Source organism: Primulina huaijiensis, chromosome 5 (genome assembly GCF_012295235.1).
Source record: "Primulina huaijiensis isolate GDHJ02 chromosome 5, ASM1229523v2, whole genome shotgun sequence".
Classification (NCBI taxonomy): Eukaryota; Viridiplantae; Streptophyta; class Magnoliopsida; order Lamiales; family Gesneriaceae; genus Primulina; species Primulina huaijiensis.
In genome coordinates, this window is record NC_133310.1 from 871,944 (window position 1) to 880,920 (window position 8,977).

Consider the following 8,977-nt stretch of genomic DNA (forward strand, 5'->3'; position numbering starts at 1 on the left):
GTAAACGAGTCAAAGCACAGCCCTAGCATATAGAGCCTCAGTGTTGTCCCGGGTTGTAAGGACTAATGGTGTACAATCATAACCACGGACTTATCCTCTCGATGAATGATAATCACTTGGAAAGTCCAAGGGAGGGTTGTTCGGTATAATCATCATATGACTACCCATCTGCATGTTTGGACATCTCTATGCCCATACCAAGAAACGCAGTACACAACATCACAGATGCTAGTCTCGAGCTCAAGCGACCTTTATCCATGTTTTAGGCGGCTGAATCGACTAGGAACGAATTTAGATCATACAGTGTTTACAAATGAGTTTCAACATCGAATTACGATTTATTTGCATTAAAGTATAATCAAGGTCTTTATCTATGTTTGATAACATAGGTATACAGATAAAGAAATAACAAACCATGAAATAATGAATTATATTAAAATAAAGATTGTTAATTACAACTGAGTCAATAAAATTCCTAGCCAACAGTTGGCTTGTAGGGCATCTACTCTAACACATCAATCATCATTATGGACACACTTGACTTCAACTTCTCAAATGGACAATGTGATGATGGACATATTTTATTCAAAAAAGAAAAAAAATGAAGTTAGCAATCATTTTTTGTATCTCTTCCACATAATAATTACATAAAAGTCTTAAGTTTGCACTGCACTGTTTTTTTTTTTAAAAAAAATAAATAATAAAACTTGGAAAATTTCAGAAAACTACAAAGAAAATAACGAAGAATTTGGTGTAGCTTGAGTGGGCCGCCGGTTTGCATGACCGATTAAATTCAACACAATGGAAACTTGGTTTTCTTCTTCGACAAGATGGCACTTGGTTCATGAAAATGACCACGAATTTTTTTAAAAATAAAAATCTATATATTCATTTAAAAATCCCTAAAAATTATTCCAAATGAAGGGTACTTCAAAATGACACGAAAGAAGAGTGGGTTTTCAGCATTTTTTTACGAAGATGAAACCTGCTGTCGCAATTTTTTTTTTAATACATTTTAGGCAAAATATCTTGGCTAACGCACTAGCTTACAAATAAAGATAGACAAATAAAACGTAATGGACAAACTTTCATTGATGAGATAAGATAACTTTAAAAAAAAAAAACCCAATCTCAACACTTTTTTGATTGCAAATTTGTGTATTGGTTATTTATTTCACACAACAATTAAATCATTTACTTACAAATTACAACATTATAGTTTATATCACTATTTTATTTGTATTCATTAATTATTAAAGATAACAAACCATTCACACTTATATCTTATCTGCAATCTAATCAATAAAACAAAATATAATAATATTATTAAATCCAATTAAACAGTCTAACATTATGCTTGACAAAATTTGACTTTTCAATTTGAAAAACTATGAACTTTATAAACTCTTCAGTTGAAACAGATGCAAGATGATCTAGAAATTTCCACAAACTCAGTTTTTTGTTTATTTTAATTTCTTAAATTATTTAATATATCTCAACAAAAAGATAGAAGAAAACCCTAACACTACACAATTTGAACTAAGTTTTCTTAGCCGCGTGGCTTTATCTCCACGCGCTTTTAAAGTCTAATAACTAAGTACTATCAGGTCAAACTTTTTCGGCCGTGCGGTATCTGTTTTTGTGGCTGTCCTTTTTAACGTACGGACACAATCAGGACAAATATGCATAATATAATATATAACATATAGATGATAAATCGAAAAATAAAAATAATAATAAATTTTAATTTCAACTTATTACAAAATTTGAGTTAAATAATAGATTATATAAAATTTAATAGTCTTATTTTTTTCGCATCAAACAACGCATAAATTTACTTCATTGATCATTATTAAATAAAAGAAAATTTTCATATGGTCCACTTCACATCAATGAACCGACAAATTTGATAATTAGAATGCTAAATTCTTTAAATCTTTGATTTCTTGCGAGTAGCTTTCATTGACTAAATATACTTATATAATAAATACAATTTATAATTGATAATGAATGCCCTCATACTTTAAAAGCTTTGATGTTAAAAAAGTTCAACTTTCCTTTATAATATTGACCCTTGGATTTTTCCTTTTTTTTGGGATAATAAAGTAGGGATTTTTAAGTTCTCTTCTTCTGGGGGAATAAAATAAAGCATCTTATATTGTCATAGATTATTTTAAAAATATTTTTGATTAAATTTCCTTATTTTTATTCAAAAAATATATTGGACAAATAAAATTGTTTTTTAGCAACACCACCACTTTTTTGAAAAAATAAATCTATTGTCCAAATCCATTAGGCAGCTACCCATCAAAAAATGGGCTGTGTGGCTTGCTAAGGAGTTAGAACTTGATTGGGCACATAGGTTCATTGGGCTTGAAGATTGGAAAGCCCATTTATGTGAAATAGGCTTCAGAAGCTTAATAATGGGACCGGGGATACAATTTCTCGGGCCTGCGAAAATCTTTGTCGGCTGAATGAATTGAATGGATCCATATCACCAATCGTGGAACGAAAATGGGAAACGGAACCCTAAATTAATTATAAATTTTTTTAGTATATATAGACACTTTAAATTATGTAATTAAATTATTTGATCTGTATAAACTAAATTTAAACCCTTACTCTTATTTATTCAACGTTAAAAATTAAATGTCGATATTATTTTATAATATAGTTGTCGAATACTTATTTTCACGGTCTCATATATAATATCATCAATTTTCGTTTTATCATTTCAAATCCATTAAAACAAGAACCGTATCCAAGCGGTTCAGTTCCGGTTTCACCTTTTATTGGAACCAGAACAATTTTTTTTAGAACCGTGGTCATGAATAGTTAGTTAAATACAATGATAGGTCTAGTGTAACATTTTACTATTGAGCCAACTGCTGATTGTCTACCTGTCCCCCTTCGTTTGGGTTGACTTGGTCACCAGTTGATTTTTTCGACATATTTTTGTTGCTCAAATCTTAACTCATTGATGGAATATTATATTTTATAATTTTTAATTGTGAATCTGAATTATTAATTTGGGTTTGCATCCTGAGTTAATGCAGATAGAATGCTGCCGACTATCCATGTTTCATGCAACAAATTCAACTCGTGAGGACGAAATTTGTTATTTTATGACGAGTGAAAAGTCGGATAAATGTGAGTTTAAAGAGACGCAAATATTTCGAAACAATGTTGTCTGTATATTTTGTTTTGCTTGTATCAATTCGAAAAACAATTTGAGAAGTTCATAAATTTAAGAGGTATTAATTGTACATATTATATCTTTCTTGGTCACATTGAATTTTTTTTTTATGACGTGAGAACTTACAATCGTTATCTTTCAATGTGCACTGAATAAACTCCGAACTAACATAGTAACCTTTACACAACGCACGTTGATATTTAATCACAATACTGTGTCGACATGCTGGCCGGCAATGGTCACATACAGCTGTTTAATTTTAAAAACTAGCTTTCTGCAGACAAAAATAATGAAATGAAAATACAGTGTTACACTTCTCCGATACAATTAAGATTCTCAGCATTATTTATTATTATAAAAATAAATAATGAGGCAACATTAAAAGTTAGATCACTCGGCACCTCGTGATGCATGATTTGCTGCGTCTATGGTTTAAATCAAGCATGCATGGACCACAAAATGAATGCTTGACTTTTAATTTCAACTTAATATATTTTAATTTTTTTAAAAGTTATTGCTGTTTCGGTCCCATTCAACACTAAAATATATAGTTTTTTTTAAAATTAAAATATAATATTATAATTAAATGCTACCAAGATATATATTCGTAATCCATGATGCAAAGACACCTTCGACCCAAAAAAATGGCGAAAGATGAGACAGTTGTTAGGAAAAATGAGTTTTGTATTCGTTTAGAATCGATAAAATAATTTGAACGAGCTACATAGTGAAAATAATTATTTTTCGATTACTAATTATGGTGAATGATAAATTAATTAAGTTCGAATTTTATCGAGTGAAAAGATTGAATTAAAAAAATGTGTATATATATTATAATATATAATATATTATATAAAAAAAATTAGAAGCCGTGTGATTTCTCATTTTGTGACGCCTCTTTAGGCCAAGTCTTTTTTAATTAAAGGGTGCCTCTTTTTTTGATGAAAGGTGCATCACTTCATTCAAGTTTTTTCATCTTTTACAAATAAGATCTCCCACATTTCATTGCACCAAATTCTCTGATTCTTCTTTCTCTCTAATTTAGTTCTATATGCGAATTTTTAATAATTAACGCTTAAATTTCAAATTTTAAAAATATAAAATCTTGAGTTTGGATTTTCTAAGCTTATACACTTAAATTCGAACTTTGAAATTAAATTCAAGAGTTGTCTTCTAGTTTTGAGTTTTTAAGTATTTGCGTTTAAATCGAAGTTGGAATTGGATTAACGATTCGAATTCGAAATTAGAAAGTTTGCATTTCATCTTGTTAGCGTTCTAAACATTTCAAGTTCGTGTGGCTTTAAAATTTGTAGTGCTACTATTTTAAAGTCGTAGTAGTGCTATCCTGGAAAACGAATTGCCAACAACCGTGACCGAATTGCCAACAACCGTGAGCACCGGGGCGAGGCAATATCGTTTTAAGGAAAAAAAGTCAAACTCTTGCCTCAACTATTTTCTCGTAGCCTTTTGGTTCACCCATTTCTATCTTGAGATTTTCCAAGAAAAGTAAAAAAATACTTACCAACAAAAGTACATAATGAGCAATACAATTATGAGCGAACCACCATATTTTCATTGCAACTAACATGTTCTGATGAAGGAAAATTAAATGAATCAAGGAACGAGCGAATCTAATAATAATATCATAAAGCCCACAATTCTTCGTTGTTGAAGTTACTATTTGGACAACAAAGAAGGAATCCGAGAAAACCAATACTTTATCAAAACCCTCGCAGGGCAGGCCCCTATGGTTGGCAGCTATGGCAAGTTGCTTACCAGATATAGACTTCCATTTACAATGGGGGTAACGAAAAGCTAAACTCTAGGCCGATTGGTGATAGGAACGAAAAGGCATTGAGGTTAAAATATATCTTTCGTTTTTTTCTTTGTCTAAATTAACAAATATAGTTTCGAAATTAAAGAATACATATTCGTGATCGGTCAATCTAAACCATGGAAGTTTCATTGCTGAATGACTTGTCTGCTACAAACTCCTTCCTCTATCGATAGGCGCAACGTCACCACACTACACTCTTAGGATAGTTAACGGGACACCAAGCCAATATCGATATAAAAAAGATGCAATGTTCACATACTCGCTTTCATACATAGGCACAAATAGGCAGGAAAAAAAATTCTAGAACGAAATGGCCTTGCCAATTGTGTATAGTGGACACGAACAAAGTTGTGAGCAACATTTTTTTAGCGGCTGAAACAAAAAGAAGGTTGATCGAAATATCTACATGAAGCTTAAAATACAGCTAGCTTAAGCCAAAAAACAATCCTCAGACAATCGCCAAAAGAAGACCATGGTAAATAACATAGAGCTTAGCGGCGAACACAAAATATGGATGTCCAGTACCCCTAGCAGACACAGCCCCTAGCCCCCTACATACCTAGAATAAGCCCAAATCACCGTGCTCACACTAAAACGACGCAACGAGATTGAAGATTTTGAGGTGGGAGGGTCGAAACAACTAATTTGAATCAAATAACCCAATTTTACGATATATTGGCCTTTGGATTGCCATTTCCAAAACCACAAGTCTTCCAAATTTCGGCTCCCCAAGGGTATATATATCAAGAATATAATCACCCCTAAAGGAAGGAAAAATAGCACACACCATATTCACATCCCAATGGCCCGATGAAGAGATCAGATCTTTCACCATGACTGAGGATGAGTTCGAGCTATGGAAAGAAATACGTCCACTATCCAACCTCGGGATCCGATCGACTATCAGACAACACATTAATTTGATGCCCATTACCTACCTTCCACAACAAACCTTTATGAACAAGAACTCGGCTCCACAAAATCGATCTCCAAATATATGAGGGATTATAACCCAAAGTCGTATCCATAATATCAACATGTTTAAAGTGTCTCTCTTTAGAATTTGTGGCATCAGGGATGATGGATCATGAATGATTCGCCAAACCTGTTTCGCTAGGAGGGCCTGATTAAACTCAATAAAACTCCAAAATCCAAGGCCTCAAAATTGTTTCGGTTTACACATTATCCCACCTAGCCCAACACAACCCTTCTCCTTCGATTCATGACACAACGAAACCACAATTTGAAACAAGACAATTTGGTACCTTATTTTGTAAGTGTTACTTTACCCTAGCCCCAAAAAATCTAGACGACCACCTATTAAATTTTTTAAGCACCTGATCCCTAGAAACAGAAAAACGGATGCACTAACTTCGATATTTAAGGAAAATTGTAATTTATGTTCTAAATATTTGCCTCTTTATAACGTTAATCCTCCGCATTATCAAAATTGAGTTTTAATCGTCATGTATCTTTCGATTTTTGAAAATTTTAGTCGATTTTTATCGGAATTGGTGGTGTGACTTATACTGCACATATGAGTATCACGCCAGCGTCAAGTCAACACTATGTAGGTGTCATATAAACACCACCTATGAAAAATGAACAAAGTTGATTAAAACTGAAATCTAATAACATAGATAAGTAAAATCACAAAAATACAAATATACATAACTAAATTTACAATTTTTCCTAATATTTACTGCTCACAAAATTTATTTTAGAAGTTCCTTTATTAGTGTCAAAATTTTGAAATTCACATCGTGATATTTATAAATATATTATACAAGTCATAATATGTATATACATTTTTTTCCCTAAAAAGTACCGCTGTTATTGAAATTTGTGGGACGTTAAAAGTGGTAATTTTGAATTATTACTATAATTGATATAATATAAATGTAAATATGAGAGTATTTCTTCAACACTTGGTCTATAAAATAAATGAAGACCAGTATGTATTAAAGGGTAGATCTAAATTGAAAGGGTATAGATCCAGCAATTAATTATTGCAAGTAATAATGGTATAATTATCTTTATCACAACCACCCCATGCGGCCATGATTTATTGCACCGCTTCTCTCCCTTAAATAAGTAACCTTTTTTGAGATTGAATATCTGGCCAACTTTTTTAGGGTTTGCAATAATCCCATAATTAATATTTTCTTAATTATTACCCTGTTCTAATTAATTCCTTACTCGAATAAATTAAGGAGGCTCCCCACCTCCATAATTTCTCATTTATTATACCACGTGCTACATTTATGGAGAAGGAAAATTCAATAGCATGATCAAACTCATGAGATAGCTGCCACTTTCTACCCTTAACAAAATGAATTAAAATTTCAAGTATAATTTTTATTTTTAAAGAAGAGAAATGTAATATTTGTCGGAAAAGAGTAGTTTTTGTTCCCGTAAGGTGGAATGATGTTGATTTTGGTTTTCTAATTGGAAAGAATTAGGTTTTAGTACTTTAATAACTTGGTTTCTTTTATACTTCTGATTCTTTTTCGGTGAGAGTGGTGACATAATGCGAGATATGTCAGCAATACGACAGGGAAAAAAGAAATTAAAAGAGACAAATTACTGCAAATTTTACCATTTTTTTCTATTTAATCTCTGTGTTTTTTTTTTATATTTTCAGAAAAACCATGCCTTCAGTCGATATATGAGAAGAATAAATACATAATATCTATATAAAAAAAAGCTGTTAGCGACGGTTTTAAAACATTCGTCGCAAATTAATATGGATTTAGAGACGTGAGATATCCGTCGCTAAAACCGTTCCTAAAAGCATATTTTTTGTTTATATATATATATATATATATGATCGAGACGTGAGAACTAATACTCACTATTTGTTTTTTTTTTTTTCCTTACTCCGAAAAAATATAATATTTTTTAAATATTTTCCTCAATCAAACCAAGATCTCTCTAGAAGCTAGCTATTCCCATTTCATGTGAAAATTTGGGGTATTTCACAATCAATCGAACGTAACGCCCAATTATTTTTTCTTATCTTCTTCAATCTTCATCTTCTTTTGATTTCTTTGTTTTCTAAATTTATGACGTTAAAATATTCCATATATAGAATTATTAATAGTATATCACAATCATCTCATCCAACCTCATCTTCAAGAATCTGCACAAGTCACAACGTATACAATATTTGGAAGACAAGAATATTTCTTGAAAACAATTCCCCTTTGAAAATAGAAAGGAAATGCAGTAAACGACTAATTAATTTTAACTGAGTCATTTGTTATTACCACAGCAAGCCTGTAAATATTAGACAGAATACCCGGGCCACGAGTAAAAATTACTTTTGCAACATATAATTTATTACTTCATCAATCCCAATTAGTGGAAGTAGGTCTTTATTTTTTTGTTCATGTTATCATTCAATTTACAAATTTAGAGTAATGACTTTCGATTTATTTTTCAATTTTAGTCTATTTTCTTCTAACTGCTAAAGTGGGATTAGACACGTCATCAATTCATCATTACTGTAAATTTACCGCTAACATGAAAATGTTAGGTGAATTATTATGGGGTGGGGCCCACATTAAATTAAATAATAATATAAACTCATCCCACATCGAATTTTTTATTAAAACTGAACAAGGGAATTAGTTATAAATAGAGCTCAATTCCTTCAGTTATTGTATCCCAAAATCAAAAGCTTTTTAGCTTTGATAAAAAGAGAGTGCATAGAAAAAAAGAGTGTATTTTTTTCTTGAGTGCGGGAATTCTCTTGTGTGAGTTAGAGAAATTATTTTCTCGGTATACTCGGGTTGGGAGTGTGAGAAATATTGAGTGTATTGGTGTATACACTTGTTGTAATATTTCTTCCGGTTATAAAAGTTGCAGTGCTCCGTGGACGTAGCCTATATTGGGTGAACCACGTAAATCTTTGTGTTCTTGTTGGTTATTTTATTCCGCAA